At 45.2% G+C, this 17,012-nt stretch overlaps 1 protein-coding gene across 8 annotated transcripts in view; it reads left to right on the top strand.

Moving 5' to 3' along the window:
* The first annotated feature begins 1,770 nt into the window (after positions 1-1,770).
* The window catches only part of Ppfibp1 (PPFIA binding protein 1), a 146,771-nt gene continuing 131,529 nt past the window's right edge, over positions 1,771-17,012 (top strand). For 4 of the 8 annotated variants that reach the window (XM_027430087.2, XM_027430085.2, XM_027430082.2 and 1 more), the window contains exon 1: positions 1,772-1,965. The gene's annotated coding sequence lies outside the window, so the exon portion shown is untranslated. Of the gene's footprint in view, positions 1,966-8,744; positions 8,841-17,012 lie in introns of all 8 variants that reach the window. The other 4 variants (XM_027430084.2, XM_027430079.2, XM_027430081.2 and 1 more) reach the window with 3 other exon arrangements.

The raw sequence follows: 17,012 nt of genomic DNA, 5'->3' as shown, positions 1-17,012 counted from the left end.
ATAATGGACGGTGGGTTCCCAGGACAGAGGGATGAAGGACATAGGTAAGGTTGGACGGGGTGGGGATGGGGGTTAAAACAGAAGCCAGATTAGGGGTAGTTGAGGAGGCAAGATTTCAGAAGCTCATTTGGTTTGGTGTAGGGAAGGTACAGCCAGGGATGCAAGCGAAGGCTTTGGTACAGAGTACCAAAAAAACCCCGAAAGCCCAACAAAAAGCTACAGAAATTAGTTAATTGTACTTCTAGATGACGATGGCTATAGTTTGACACCTATAGACATATTCTGTATAAAAGCCACTGTTCATCATTCCATTCGGTCCTGGGTCGGGAGGGGGGCAGGCGGGGGGGGGGGGGGATAAGGGAAGAGACATGGGACAGGGCCTGAAAGAAGGGTTCCTGAGAACCTTCCTGACTTCGCAGCCAGGAGGATTATTATACCGCTGCTATCCACCGGAGAGTAAATAGTAGTTAATTCTTAATTGTTAGCTCAGTCACTGCAGTTGGCTCAACAGTAATTATCATGTGGTTTGAACTCAGTTGTGAGGGCTGTCCCCTTTCAGCTGTGCACCAACAGCAACCTTATGGTACTTGAAAGTTTAGGGCAGGGGCTGCAGAGATGGCCCAACAGTTAAGCCCTTCTGATCTCTCTCTCTCTCTCTCCTTTTTTTTTTTTTTTCAGAAACAGTTCAGTTCCCAGCTCTTACTTCATAGCTGCCAGTCCATTAACTCCAACGCCAGTAACTGCCAGTGGAAGCCAGTGCTTCCATCCTCCGTGGGCACACACACGTACATACATATAATTAAAAAAAAAAATAGCCTGGTGGTGTGGTGGCCCCTGTCTTTAATCCCAGCCCAGCACTCAGGAAGGTAGAGGCAGACGGATCTCTGTCCTTGGTCTACAGAGGGAGTTTCAGGACAGAAACACAAGAGAAACTCTTCTTGAGGAAAACAACAAAAAGCAAAAACAAACAGCAAAAATAAATCTTTTAAAAAACGGGTTAGTGCTGGGGTTGGTAGTGTGTGCCTGCAAGCGCGGCTCCCAGGAAGGCCCGCGCGGGAGGCTGACGAGTTCAAGATCAGCCTAGGGATGTGGAGACCCCATCCTCCAAACAAAAAGCAAACAGTGGCATTTCCGCCCCCTCTGCAGAGTCCGTCTTACTTGCGAGGGCTCTCGTGGTGTGTGAGGTTTTATTACTTTACTTATATATTTGTTATTTTGCAAAAGCAGCCACGTGGTTGGGCGCCGCCAGGTGACCATGCAGAGGTGAGGGAGGCGGCGTCCGGGACCCTGTCCTGTCCTCCAGGTTCTGCAAACCCTCCGTTTCCCCTCCCGGGGCGGCGCTGCAGGGCGGGAGGCCAGCAAGGCCTCGGCTGTATCCGCGGGGCTCCCGTCCGCCCCGTCCGCGGCGGCTTTGCCGCAAAAGGGAGGGGGCCCTCGGGGTGAGCGTCGCTTCCCATCCGGGGGCAGCGGCGGCCCAGGCTCCCCGCCGCTCTTGATCGGCGCCCGGGGTACCGCAGTCCGGGCACCCGCGATCCTCACCGACGCCCACTCACGGCGCGGCTCCGCCAGGAATGTGGGAGCCCCGGCGGCGACGCCTGGGAGTGAGTGACGGCGCGCCGGGCCAATCAGCGCGCCGCAGGCGCGAGGCCCCGCCCCTTGCGCCCCCCGGGGCTGGTTCCCGCCGGGGCGGGACTGGCTCCAGCCGGGGGCGGGGCTACGGGGCGGGGCGGGGCGGAGCGACGGGCGGGCGAGCGAGCGGGCGAGCAGGCAGGCGGGCGGGCCTCGGAGGACCGGCGGAGGCGGCACCTGGGCGGCGGTGATGTCAGCCGGGCGCTGTGCTCTGGCCCGGGCTCCTGTCGCCGCCTAGGGCGCGGGGCGACCGCCGCGGGAGCAGCGATCTGGCAGCCGCGCCGGCGCCGGGAGGCGGGACGGCAACTTGTGGAGCTCGGCGGCCCTGCGCCTCAGGTAAGCCCGCGGGCGGCTCCCTCTGCGACCCGCGCTCGCCGCCCGGGGGACCCCCGCTCCCCGGGGTGACAGGGAGGGCTCGCCTGGGTCTGCGGCCCACGCACCCCGACTGCACACAACTCCAGTCAGGGCAGTGTGCTCCCAGCTCACACCCGGACTCCCCTCCACGCCACAGGCTCCAGTCAGGGCAGTGTGCTCCCAGCTCACACCCGGACTCCCCTCCACGCCACAGGCTCCAGTCAGGGCAGTGTGCTCCCAGCTCACACCCGGACTCCCCCCTCCACTCCACAGACTCCAGTCAGGGCAGTGTGCTCCCAGCTCACACCCGGGCTCCCCCTCCACTCCACAGACTCCAGTCAGGGCAGTGTGCTGGGACTCGAACACCCCAGACTATTAAATACCACAGAACTCCAGTCAGAGAAGTGTGCATAGTCTTACATCATGGGCTCCCTACCACACCACAGACTCACTCAGCCTGGGAAGTATGCGCCCCATCTCACAACTCAGATTCCCCTCCCCACCACACCACAGACTCTTGATTCCACAGAACTCCAATCAGGGAAGTGCGTGTGGGTCCTCACACCCCAGGATCTCCCCACACCAGACTCCAGTCAGGGAACTGGAGTGGGACCCTGAACCCTGGACTCCCTCTAATATTCCACAGATTCCAGTCAGAGAACTGCAGCGGAACCCGGGATTCCCTATATAATACCACAGAACTCCAGCCCCTGGGTCTCAGTTTCTCTGCCTTTGAGAGAGTGCCATCAGAGATGTGTGCTTGAGCACAGTCTCCTACTCTGTGACAGAACCATCAGGGAAGTGCATGTGTGGGTGGGGATAGGAGTGAAGAATATTTAAAAACACTACAGATATTTTTGTGAATCACCATCCCCAGAAAATAAATAGAAAATAGTTATATTTTCCCAGTTCCCTTACCCACTACAGCATGTCGTTTAAGTGAAAGAATTGAGAGCAATGCAAAGGGAAGTCAAAAAATCTGTTAACTAGAGAAAGCAATTGTCTTTGCTTTCCTGTTGGTAGGGTTCTGATTCTTATTTCTTGTTTCAAACCCCTTTTCTTGCTTGGAGATTTTCTGTGCACGGGTCACTGAGTGTGATTGACTTTCTGGGGGGTGGGATTAGTTCTGAAGACACTGATTCTAACCCTGGCTCTATCAGCGGTTCAGGGCTCTTTTAGAGCAAGAATAAGAAAGCGCATAGCTGAGACTTCTGAGTGGAGCCAGTTTCCCCTTTGGGGCAGCAAGCAGTTCCTCAGCAGTGAGGAGTCTCTGGTAGCCAGGTCTGGAGGAAGTAGGAGTGGACTTCATTGTTAGTCAAAAGCTGCATCCCAGACTCTGACCTAAAGGGCATTTCCAGGGGCTGGGGAAATAAAGTCATAACATTACATTTCGTTTAGAAAACCCAAGTTGGGAAGTGTGTGTGGGGAGAGAGGGTTTTAAAGATGGAATTTAAAAGATGTCTCTATAGCCAAACCGCCAAACCTGGACAGGACATTTGTGTTTCCTTTGCTGTGTTTTCCAAACAGCCTGGTTTGTATCCGTATTGCTGTCGGTTCTTCAGATGATGAGACAGCACAGGGTGTGAGAAGAGCAGCCTTTTGGCCAGGATCTCACCACTGCCCTCTGTCTTCTTTGAGACAGGCTCTCACCATGTAGCCCAGGCTGGCCTTGAACTTTTGATCTTCCTTTTTTTTTTTTTTTTAAGTTGTACTTTTTATGTGCATTGGTGTTGACACACATGTCTTTGTAAAGGAGTCAATCCCCTGGAACTTGAGTTACAGACAGGTGTGAGCTGCCTTGTGGGTGCTAGGAATTGAACTCAGGACCCCTGGAAGAGCTGCCAGTGTTCTTAACCGCTGAGCCATCTCCAAGCCTGAACTTTTGATCCTCTTGCCCCCATTGTCTTTACGTGTGTGTGTGTGTGTGTGTGTGTGTGTGTGTGTGTGTTGTGTGTGTGTGTGTGTGTGTGTGTGTGTGTGGTGTGTGTGTGTGTGTGTGTGTGTGTGGTGTGTGTGTGTGTGTGTGTGTGTGGTGTGTGTGGTGTGTGTGTGGTGTGTGTGTGTGTGGTGTGTGTGTGTGTGTGTGTGTGGTGTGGTGTGTGTGTGTGTGTGTGTGTGTGTGTGTGTGTGTGCGTGCGTTGCGTGCGTGCGTGCGTGCGTGCGTGCGCGTGCGTGCGTGCGTGCGTGCGTGTGTGTGTGTGTGTGTGTGTGTGTGTGTGTGTGGTGTGCGTGTGCGCACGCACGCTGTCATACCCAGCGAGAACAGGGCTTTTGGAAAGGGAGTAAGTAGTATATGCTTTACAGGAATAGAACCTTTTAATTTTGGTTTGTGTTTTTGAATTAAGCATAGGAATAGCTAATGGCTGAGCAATCATATTAGGCAAAATTTTGGTACTTATGTTCAGTGAATGTATATAAAACATACTGCATTTTCTAGTGGACTTTTATTAGAAAAGAAAAAAGTGGAGTTCCTTGTGGACACTAAGGTGAGCACTGTGTAGCCTTGGTTGATAACGGCATCCTGCAGCTGAAAGACGGAACCTCCAAAACCATGCAAATTAAGCAGTAAGTATCTTTAGCATGTATGTGTGTGTGTGTGTGTGTGTGTGTGTGTGTGTTAGTTATTGACAAGTTTTAAAACAACTTTTTTGAGTAATAACAGTTACAGTGCGTACTTACTTTGAAATACTATTTCCCTTTTTCAGTTCATGTTTATGAGGGCAGATGGGGTATAGTAAAACATGGTACTTTTGTCTTTTATTTCATGTATATGAGCTTATTACCTGCATGTGTATATGTGCACTCCACACTGTGCAGTGCCCAAGGAGCCCAGAAGAGGGTGTCAGAATCCCTGGAACTGGGATTACAGAGGATTATGAAACCCCATGTGGGTGCTGGGGACAGAACCTAGGTTCTGTGCAGGAGCCACCAGTGATCTTAACCCCTGTGCCAGCTTGGTACTTTTAAAGGAGAGTTCTTGGACCAGTGAGATTGCTCAGTAGGCAAAGGCACTTGCTGCCAGTCTCTGGAACTAAGAATGGTAGGAGAGAACTGGGTCCCTCAAGTTGTCTTCCAGACCCAGCTCCTTATAGCGTGTGTGTGTGGGGGCCACACACTAAATAAATAAATGTACGAAAAAAAGGAGATGTTGAGAGATATATAAGCTAATCGGGAAAGATGAGACTAGGTTTTGATTCAGTTCCTTTTTTTTTTTTTTGGTTTCTCAAGACAGGATTTCTCTGTGTAGCTTTGGAGCCTATCCTGGCACTCTCTCAGGAGACCAGGCTGGCCTTGAACTCACAGAGATCTGCCTGCCTCTGCCTCCTGAGTGCTGGGATTAAAGGCGTGCGCCACCAACGGCTGGACTTAAATGAGCTTTTGAGGTTTTCATCTCTAGTGCTCAATTTTCACACTTAACTGAAGGAAAACTTTATTTAACATTCTGTCTTTTTGAAGATGTTACATTTCTCTGTCCTGGTCTGAATTACCTTTACAAAACAGTGAGTAAATGAGTTAGTTAATGACTGCATATCCATTCATGCTTGGGTCTGTGTCTTGATTTCTTTTTCTTTTGTGTGCGTGTGTACATGTGTACGTGTGAATGTATGTGTGTGCATGTGTGTGCGTGTAAATGTGTATGTGTACATGTGGGAGTGTGCATGTATGTGTGAAAGGCCAGGGGTTGATGCCAGGTGTCTTTTTCAGTTTGGCTAGGCTCCCTGACTCAGCAGCTCCAGAGATTTTCCTACATCTCCAGCTCTGGGATTAAGTTAGGTTTGTGCTGCTATGGGTGATGGGGACCCAGGCTCAGGTCCTCATGCTTTTATGGCAAGCACTCTGTCAACAGAACCGTTTCCCCAGCCCTGTGCATTGAGTCTTTATCTTTACAAAAAGTCAAAACAGGAGCTAGAAACATCGTATAATCATTTTATTTTTAGAGTTTTTTTTTTTTTTTTCTAGAAAGTCCTATTGGTTCTGAAGTTGAGGCAGTCATGCATCACACGTCAGCAGCCATCGTAAGGTCTTTTAGAAAGTCCCAATTCTAAAAAATAAAAAAGAAGAGAAAAGAACATAAAGATCTCCATCCCCTCCTCGAATGGAAACAGTTTATTTTTATTTAACGTGAACAGATGTTTTGCCTGCACTTATGTCTCTGCACCACTTACCTAGTGCCCTTGGAGGCCTGAAGAAGGCTTTGGGGCACCTAGAACTGGAGTTACAGACATTTGTGAGCTGTCGCTTAGCTGCTGGAAACCAAACCGAGCTCTCTCTTTAGAAACCATTGTCAAACAGTTGAGTTTAAATGAGAGATGCAAAGTTTAGAAATAAAGCAAACAAAGTGTCTTCTGGCCAGCATTTTGGTGCAACTAAAAGTTCATAAAATTACAATTAAATCAATAATCAAGCTGTCCAAAAACGTCTGTGGGCTTGTATAGTTCCCTCATCTGTTACATTACTTATTACTCAGATTTATTGCAGTGCATGTCAGAACCTATTGCCTACTAAAACCCCTACAGCTTTTGTCACATATATCACAGAGATTAATGTTCATTAAATAGAGCTCATGGCTAAAAAAAAATATCCCTAAACTGAATTAACCCACCCTACAGAATTCAAAGACTTCGATTTTTTTTTACATTCTTTGATATGCAGTAATTATATTGTTGCTAGAAAGCAAAGTGGTGAGGGTTCCTTTTCTGCTTTGAAGGAGCTGAAATACCAAGCAGTTGGATTTTAGATTAAAAATTGGCCTCTGTGAGAAGATTTATGTTTACACACTTGTTAAACAGTTTCAGGATGAGAAGGGAGAGTCTGAATTAAATGTGGAGCAGTTTCTATTTCTGAAATGGAGGTCTGGACTCTGAGTGGGGGGTGGGTTTGTTGTCACAGTGTGTGACTGCACTGGGCTTATGTGTCTCGTTGGAACGTGGTGTGGCTCACATTTTGATCAGCCCACACACACGTCTTTGTTTTTGTTGGCAAGTTTAAGGGGTTGAGAATAGACAGACTATTTAGTGCTTTCTGTGCGGCAGGACACCTGAACATGGCCATGAATGCAGGGATTGTATGAACTTAAGGTGCACAGGGTACAGGTCATGGCAAAGGCTCATAGCTCAGGTATGAAGCATGTAGGGGGAAGATCAGACACTGTAATGTTTGGGGTTTACTGTAAATTTTATGGGACACCCCATTAGCTTGAGTGTGAATGGGTAGTTTTACCTGTTGTCTAATTAATCAAAGCACATGTCTTCAGGAAAGCAGGTATGCTGTTCATAGTGCATGTGTTTTTGATAACAGGGCAAACTTAATTAGATGAAAATGAGATTAAAGCTGGTGCTGCTTTCAGGGGGAAGGGCTCATGAGGTCTCACTCCTAGCTGAGGAGCTATTGTCTTCAAGAGAAGCAAGTCTTTGGGGTGTGGCCTCTGGTGGGTTGCTCCAATGGAAGGTCCTATACCCACGAATGGATGGGCCACACCCCCCCACACACACTCTCCCACATATCACGAAAGTGAGAGAGGTAGGTGTGTGTGTGTGTGTGTGTGTGTGTGTGTGTGTGTAGGGTATCCCAGGGGAGAGGAAAAGGGGAGTAGGGTGGTGGTGGATATGATCAAGGCATATTGTATACATGTATGAAATTGTCAGACCATAAAATAATATTAAAAAAAGATGTTGTTTTCAGTGGCCAGATTTTTATATATAGAGAAGGGATCAAATCCTTTAGGGAAAAAGGTAGTTCTTGGAAAGCCTATTATATTACTTTTGCTGTTACTCTTATTTACTTGGGATAAATGTTATCTTACTGCTACAGAGTTACATGGGTTTTTTTGGTAGGGAAATTTTATTAAATTTACTTTATTTAGAAGACCATGAAAACAGGAAGAACTTGATGGCTTGTTCTTGTTGTTTTTAATCACATAATGGCCTACTGTATAGGTGGAGTTGAACAAAGGACGTTCCTGCAGCCATTATCTTTTTCTAAGATGCTGACTTTCAGAACAATTGGAATTTGAACATGTTCTACTTTCTCTTATGAGTGATGGAAGAGCCTGTGAGCCTGTGGGGAGGGTAAGGAGAGGGGGAAACAGTGATGAATCAGGAAACTATCTGGCTGGACCTGTGAGTCCGCTGGGACGTATGTGTGAAGTTACTTTGGACTCACTGTTTCCTTCAAGTCAGCTGCTTGGATGTTTTTGTCAAACTTTCACATTCTCCCGTCCCCCACCTTCCTCAGAATGGAACTGCACAACCGGGAAAGCTTCTCAATACAGAATTGAGGTTCTGGATCATTTTCTCCGCTTAGGGACTTTGGTTCTTAAAATGACATGCCCTTTACATCACCATGTAGGGGTCAGTGACTTGAAGCCAGTTGTGGCTTTAACCCAGTTTAGATCAGAACAAAACAAAACAAAACAGGTTTTTCTTTTGACAATTAAATGACATCATTCTGTGTGAGGCTCACAGGCCCTCAACTAGAAGTCTTGCCTTGCTGTTTATGACTGGTTAATATTGGCAAGTCACTAAGCTCTCTCAACTTTAGTTTCCCTGTCTGTAAAGTGGTAGTGTTGATGTTTATGTTGTGAATTTTTGCACGGATTAGAAATCATTGGAACTAATGAGTCAAATGAATAAAAACGTCACTGAGGATAGAAAGCTTGAGAGTTTAGAAAGTGGAGATGGGAAGTTAACTGGAGGCCAGAAGTAGATGGGGTTTGTATTCTGATCCAATATCCTAGATTTCATCTGCCCATTTCTTCACAGCTCCTGGCATATATGGCATAGAGATGTTAGCTGTAGTGGAAGATGTTAGCTGTGATGGAAGGAACGTGTTGTAGGGACCCTGAAGAAGGGAGATGAGTAAGTAAGAAACTCACTAGTTTTTCTCCAAGTAACTTCTCAGCTAACCTGGGTTGGGTCGCTGGGTGTTGGGTCAGTGTCACAAAGGCCGTTTCGTGTGTCTGTTCTCATTCTAGTTCCACCTTCCTGAACCAGAACACCCAGGAGTCTGCTGTCCCACTCTGAGAAAGTAAAGGATGAGCTTAAGAAGGTTTTATTAGCTACGCCCAACAGGAATGAAGGGCGTGTGCTCTGTAGCCAGATGGTTGTAGATTCGAATCCCTTGCCCTTACTAGCTATGTGATTTTTGTTAATTAAATTGACTGTGACCTGGGAGTAGTTGGGTGGTTATGAGGATTAATTATGATAATGTCTGTGAAGGACTTTATTCTTGGCAAGCAACTTGCCCTGGATTGGTGACAGATATTGTTATTGTTTCATTGAATATCTGACAAGCTACTCCTACTTGGGGATTTTTTTGCTTTTTGTTTTTTGGAGGCTGTCCTGGAACTAGCTCTTTTAGACCAGGCTGGTCTCAAACTCACAGAGCTCCACTTGCCTCTGCCTCCCAAGTGCTGGGATTAAAGGAGTGCACCACCAACGCCCGGCTGGGGATCTTTTTTTTTTTTTTTTTTTTTTTTTTTAAGGTGTGGAAGAGGGTGATTATGGAGAAAGGTTTGGAAATAGTATGTTGGGTATCACTAGATGTATAAGTGAAAATGGGACTAGAGAGAATAAATGACCCTTAGCCAAGAGGAGCACATATGGAAAACTGGAATTTTAATGGGAAATATGAGTTAAGTTTGAGTTTTTTAGAATTGGAGATCACACTGTGATTCATGCACAATCATCATCAACCTTTGTGTTCTCACTGTATAAATTAATAAAATAATCATCTCACTAGGTTTTTAAGTGAATAAAAGTGTCAGTGAGAGCAGCTAATGCTTACCTAGCTCTTGATGTGCAGTAAACACTTGTCAGCATCTTACATGTTTTAACTCAATCCTTGCATTTTCTTTTTCTTTTTTTTTTTTTTGTGTGTGTGTTTTCTTCTTTTTCTCTCTGCATTTTCTTTAGAAGAAAGTATTGCTGTCATGTGTTCTTTACATCCAAGGACTCAAAGGCACTGAGAGAGAGGTTCAGCAACTTTTGTCAAAGGTCATGTAGAGTGTGTCAGCTTAGTTTGGGTGGGCATGGGAGTACCCTACTATAAATCAGATGGATCCTTAGTCACTAAGTTAAGGTAGGTAGAGTTCCAGGCCGTAGTCCTGCCTCTTGTTTGGCTTTCTAAGTGGTATGTATACTAAAGGCTTTTAAGCATTGTTAGGTGGTGGCTGGGGAGATGGCTCAGTGCTTAAGAGTGCTTGTTCTCAAGCCACAAAGACTGGAGTTTGCATCCCAGCATCCACGCAATAGGCCAGGCATCTCTGCAAATGTCTGTAATCCAGCTCTGAGAGAGGCTGAGAGAGGATTGTGGCTTTCTGGCTTCCAGTCCAGCTAGGAAATATGAGCCCCAGATTCAAGGTGAGACCCCCCCCCACCTCAAAGGGTGGTGGTGGCCAAGTGATAGATAGAGAGGGTATATTCGATATCCTCTTCTGGTCTCTGCATGTGTTCGCATCTGCATAAACACATGTCCATATATTCCCATAGACATACACTCAAATACATCTTAAAAAAAATTGTGAGTTGATAATTACCCACATGATTTTAAGCAAAAACTAGGAACTTGATTTTGAAGTGTGAGCAGACTTCCTGGGTTGATAGCTGTCTCCATAGGGCTGTCATGTAAAAGCTAAGAGTGGATGAACTGAATCCCAAAGAAAAGTATGTAAAATAAAGAGAAGCAAATACCCAACATCCAGGGAACATGTGACATTTAGGAGTGGTCAGGCAAAATAAAAGCTACCCAGGAAGGTAGAGCAGGAACCATTTAAAAAAAAAAATGGTGGCCAAAGGAAGGGTCGAACCCTGTGTTGTCATTGTTCATGCCATCTCAGGAAGCAAGGGTAGACTGGGGAGTCTGCCAGGGCATTTTGTAAGCTCACAGAGAGCAGTTTGAGCACTGAGGACTACATGGAAAGTAACAAGCTGCAGGTGGTCATTTTGTCTGTTCCCTCAAGGGACTGATGGGAGAGGCATGACCTAGTGCTGGGGTTGTGATCACGAGAGAATGCGAGAAGAGGGGAGAGAAGCAAAATGGGGTGGAAGGTGCTGGGCTAACTCTGAATTCTAGAAAACCCTTCTCAGGGAAGTGGGGAAATACCATGGGAAGGGTTAGGTGTTGAGTAAGTTCTCCGCAGGCCGAAGGACGTCTTCAATAGAGTAGGAAGCAGTGAAAGGAAATTCACAGACAAGCTGCTCTGGTCCCAGAGGAGCTGGCTCTAGGGATTTATTGGTCAAGAGGAAAAACTTGAAATAATGACAGAAGTCTCTCATCTAAAACAATGCAAAGTGGCATATTTACCAGGATGTGTCTTGGGGCAGTCAGCTAATTTATTGAAGTGGAAAGTAGTGGCAAAAAAAAAAAAAAAAAAAAAAAGGAAAGAAAAGAAAATCAGACAAAGGAAAACTTTGCTTGTTTGAAGAAGGAATTTTTTTAGACAACCAGACTTAATGGCTTAATGGCTCCTGGGCTAGCTTCTTGGGGAAGCTTGCGCATTCTAAGGGGTGAGAAACAGCTGGTTTTGGTGCCACACTCAGATACTGGCTAAAGCTACCAATGTACCAGGAAACGTTCTACAGGAAAGGGCTTGTGAGGCAGAAGCCATTGCATTAGATGCTACTTTGGATAAGGTTGCTGTTGGTCTTCATTTTAACTGGTTATTTCCAGTCAGAGCTTCTGCTGAAAAGATGTTGGGTTGTGGTATTTCAGATTTGTTGTGGTGATGACATCAGGAGCAGAAGAGCAAATCAATCCACTAATTAAGAGTGTGTGGTACGGTGATATCCCTTTATGATTGGTTTTTGCATTTTGCTGTTTTGGTTATCGGCAGTCAGCCACGGTCCAGCTACATTAAATTAAAGATTCCAGAAATAAACTTTTTTTTTATGTTTAAATCATGTGCCATTCTTAGTAGCATGATGAAATCTCACGCTGTCCTCCATTTGCCTGGGGTGGGAATCATCCCTTTGCCCCAGAGTATTCATGCTGCATATGCTACCTGCCTGTGGTTGCTCTGGCTTACATCAGAGTCCTCACACAGGTAAGCCTAAGGTAGAGACTGTACTGAGATCGGTATGACATGGCCTACACAGTCTTCAAGAAATTTTAGCCAGCATTTTGTCCAGTAATTTTTGCTTACTGAGATTAAGATTTAGAAAAAGCTCTGACTCCTGTGGGTTTTCACTTTGGTAAACCATGAGTGGAAGAGCCAGGTGAACTGGACTTGGAGATAAAGACATTGTTTATATTTATGGCAGGTTGACTTCTGTTCTGGTGAAATCATTACCTTCGGTCACACAGCTCTAAGCATTTGTTTGTCTGTTTTCAGTGAACTCTGGCCTAACAGTCAGAATGTACATCTTTAGCTCTGAGAGATTTGTTACAGAAGTTGAAGATGTGTTTTGTAGCAGCCCTTGTTTACTTCTTTAGGAAAAGAAATCTTGGGTTTTTCCTAGCTGTTGTCAGAACGGTGACACCATGTCCCCTCACCTGATCTTGATCTCTTTCCAAGCTCTCCTTTCCTGCTTCTGTGCAGAGGGACCCACCTCTGGCTAACTTGACAGGTATGAGCCCTCTTCCTTTTTGCTTTCCCAGATGAAATTGGTCTTCCCTTCAGAGCTCAGCCAAAGAACTCTACCAGGACTCTGGTTATCTGCTTTGTAGATTTTTAAATGCTTAGCTGCTGTGTCCCTACAAGTCCCTGCTTATCCCCTATAAGTTTAGGTTGTCCAGCCTAACTCATTTGATACTTTGAGTCTTCTAATGCTAGGCTTGATTATCAACAATCATTTGGTATACGGTTGTTTTTTAAATTGTACTTTACAATGAGAACTTCAGTTGTGTTATCTCAGTTAATTATGAGGGCCATCCATGTAAGCATTGCTTCTGTTTTACAGATGGGGCGGGAGGGAGTTTTCCCTTCAAACAGTTTGTATCTGGATGTGCCTTACTTTTTCAAATAGATTGTGTGCTGGTGATAGGTTTGCTTTTTCAAATAGATTGTGTGACGGTGATAGGTTTGCTAAGACACTAGTAGGAAGTAAATAAATATATGACAAGGATGACGTTTCTTGGACAAGTGTATGCTGAGGTCCATTGCTGGTTCCATGGGGGCGGGAGCAGAAAGATGGTTCAATAGGGAAGATGTGTAAGATAGGTGTCCTTTCTGGAGACACACGGAGCACAGAATTGTGGGTCTTGGGCTCTGGAGGCCCCCCATCGCTCTGTTTGCCCATTTGTCAATAGTGGTATATGTTTCTGTAGCAGCGGCTTGCAGTGGAGATGACTTTGACTCCAAGGAGACATATGATGATGTCAGGAGACGTTTTTTCCATGTCACAGCCTGGGGATGGGAGAGAGGGCCACCGAGTCTTGTGGTAGGGTCCAGAGATGTATGTGCCAAAGAATCCCACAGAGGAAAGCCCTCCTGACAGAGCCTTATCTGGCCCCAGATATCTGTTGTCGGGTCATGAAGACAAAATAAGATTGGGAGCACGAAGGGTTTGCTGCAGTTAGCGGTTGCTATGAGAAGACCATTTCAGAGACCTCAAGACTGACTGTTGAGAGGGCACACGCGGAGGAGTTAATTTTGTGATTGCTGCTGAGGCAAAGCTGTGTGCTCTGAGCTTCATGCTGTCTTCTTCAAAAGCTGACAGACTCACTGGAGATGGTTTGTTTACGTTACACTGTGTACCAACATGAGCTGGCTGTGTTATTCAGAGCTGTAAAAACAATTATTAGTTTTTAGGGTGTTCCTAATAAACTTCCTGCCCAACTAGTTTGTTTTATGGAGATAATTTTGGTGTGTTGGCACAAGTCGCCTGGTAGAAAAGGTTTCTTTCGGTTTACGAATTTCCAAAATAATGTTTTGATGTGTGGGACATGCAGCTTTTATTCTCACACCAGTTGAGTACAGAGTAGTTTGCTTCTTGATGGCGGCCTTAACTGCAGCTTGCTGGAGAAGTGTGAGAGCCTTCAGGTTTCCATCTATTGCTCATTATGTAGTTAGACTTGGTGTTGCTATTTACTTATCTTTGAATCACAGCAGTAATGGATGTACCCTATAGATTTGAGTAGTATAGAAAGCATATAGTGAAGACCCAATTTTCAGAATGTCATCCAGAGCTGGAGGGATGGCTCAGTGGTTAAGAACACTTGCTGTTCTTTCAGAGGACCTGAGTTTGGTTTCAAGTGCCCACACTGGGCAGTTCATAAATGCTTGTAACTCCAGTTCCAGGGGATCTGGTACCCTCTTCTGGCCTCTGGGTCCTGAACATATGTGGCACACATACTTATATTGGTCCCCCTCCCCCAGTATACATTCAAAATTAAAAAAAAATTCTGAACAAATCCAGGAAGGAAAATTAAAAACAAAACCCAAAGCCAGAGCCATCAGCAGTCCTGCCACATAGGGGTGTGTTTCCTTTCACTTTTTCCCATTCATGTGTTTTCTCTATAAATCAAATATTCTGAATATATAATTTTACTTCCCTTTTTAAAATTCAACATTGTGGGCAGTGGTGGCACACCTTTAATCCCAGCACTTGGGAGGCAAAGGCGGATGAATTTGTGACTTCCAGGCCAGCCTGGTGTATAAAGCAAATCCCAGGACAGCCAGGGGTGTTACATTAGAGAAACCCTGTCTCAAAAACCAAAAAACCAAAAGTCAAACAAAAAAAAAGCCCAAAACAAAACATTGTTTTAGTTGCCTGTCTTCCTTCTTTCCTTCCTTCCTTCCTAACTCCCTCCCTCCCTCCCTTCCTCCCTCCCTCTCTTCCTTTTTCAAGACAGGGTTTCTATGTTGCTTTGGAGGCTGTCCTGGAACTAGCTGTTATAGATCAGGCTGGTCTTGAACTCACAGAGATCCGCCTGCCTCTGCCTCCCGAGTGCTGGGATTAAAGGCGTGCGCCACCACCGCCCGGCCTGTTTGCATTTCTTGCAGTGTCTGTAAACACAGACCTCAGGACTGTATGGTGTTCTACTTATTGTGGAATATGGTGGCTGTTTTCAGCTCTAATGGACATGGGCTCTGCCAGCATTTTCTGTCCCGTCTTCACAGGGTGGAAGCTGCATTAGGGTTTGGACATGTGGAAGTCCTGAATACATTGCCATAACTAGTCAGAATTAACTAATTTTTGTTCCCACTAGCAGAGTGATATTCTCACTTTGGTAATATTTGGGCATTCTAAAGAGAGAAAAGGTAATTTTTGTTTTCTATGAGTTTGCTATTAATGATCAAATTGCTTATATGACTGTTGGCATCATGCTATTCACCTATTTTGTCTATTGGAAATCAGTATTTTTCTTATTTTTCATGAACTGTAGCTCTTCTTTTTTACTTATTTGCTTTCTGTCATTTGTTGCACATATTCTTACCAAAGTTTTCTTGTCTAATTTTTTAATTTTAATTTTTAAATGATTTTGGATTTTTATTTTATTCATGTATATATGGGTGTGGTTTTCATGCACATGCAAGCATGTAGGTGCCTGAGGAGACCAAAAGGGAATGTTGGGTTGGAGTTACAGGTAGTTGTGAGTCATTGGGAACTAAACCGTGGCCCGTTGCAAGAGCAGTATGTGCTCTTAACTTCTGAGCTGTCTCTCCAGACTCTTCATTTATTGATCATTCTCCACCTAAGATCTTCAGTTTGCCTCTGTCAGTGTTAAAGTGAACTCTTTGCAAGTCCCTATTTGGCATAATCAGTGTTTAAAATTGTATATCAAGGTAGATGACTACTGTTTTTTTTGAGGAGAATTGACCTCAGATGCCTGTGTGCCCATTGTGTTTTGGGTAAAAACCGTCATGTACATGGGGAATATAAAAGGGAAAGTTGGCAAGAGAAGACGAGGCTCTTACTAGGTCAAAGTTTGCTTGATTGGTTTTGCTTCTGATTTCCCTTGCCTCTGGGTGGAAGTGAGTTTACTGAAGGCAGGAAGGCTTTACTGATTCCCAGTTGGCTGATTAACTATGACCAGCAGCCCATATCCTCCCTTGGTACAGAGTTGGCCCACAATCAGTTTTTATGTTTTTTGTTTATGGGAAGATAGACAAGATACGGACAATGACAGGTCTCATCCTTCCTGGGCCCCTTCAGGCTCTGCTGTCTCCTCTTAACCAGGCCTTGGGCCTGCACCAGCTGTACCAACCCAAACACGGAGATGAAGGAACACTTATGGAACGATTGGCTGTTTTGGCAAGGCCTTTCACTGCGGCTTTTATAGTTGCTTCTCACTTCAACATTATGAGGTTAAATACCATTTCCATCTCCATTAATTTGGGAGGAAACCACCACTCAATGGAGGCGTCATTAACACAGAGCTTCTGACTCCAGGGCTGATCTTAGGAACAATCGCATCATTGTAATTTGGGCTCGTAAGTTCTTGGTGGAACTGGTAGGTAGAGTGTATCGTCAAATATTTTAGGTTTTGGAATGAGATGTATCTTGGATAGAATCCCACATACTCTTGTCTTAGTATTATGGCCCTGTTCCTTACTCTGAGCTCTGGCTTCTCATCAGTAGGATGAAATATCTTTACCTCATAGGACTGTTGGATTAAATTGAAATGCCTGGGATAATATCCAGCTCCTTTGCTGTAGGAGTTTAGTAATGATTTTGTCTTAGTTCAAAACCAAAAATGCAACTTTTTTTTGTTGTTGTTCAGAAGTTTTGGAATAGCTGGTAATCCTACTTTGAATCTTTTGACATTGAAAAAAAATGCAAATATTCCCTGTGTTATGATGTGAGAAAGTTTCCTTGTCCAGTACGTTTTCTTTTCTGTTGTGGATAAGCCACCTGCTTCTTGAAGGTCTTTCTGTTTAGGGAATTTCATGATGGATCACCAGCTTAGGTCTGTGCTTGTAGCCAAAGCAAAGCAGGTTTTGTCTGTTTGTTCATGTGAAGAACACAGCTCTTGTGAAGGGCAATAGCTCAATCATTCCTTTGCACATAACAAAGATGTTTGGCATTCTTTAAAGAGTTGTTACTTATCCATGTTTTATAAACAGAATAATGGGAAAAGACAAAGTT

The sequence above is a fragment of the Cricetulus griseus genome, chromosome 8 (assembly GCF_003668045.3).
Source record: "Cricetulus griseus strain 17A/GY chromosome 8, alternate assembly CriGri-PICRH-1.0, whole genome shotgun sequence".
NCBI lineage: Eukaryota > Metazoa > Chordata > Mammalia > Rodentia > Cricetidae > Cricetulus > Cricetulus griseus.
Note: the sequence above shows the minus strand (reverse complement) of the source record. Positions and strands in the feature narration are given on the sequence as shown.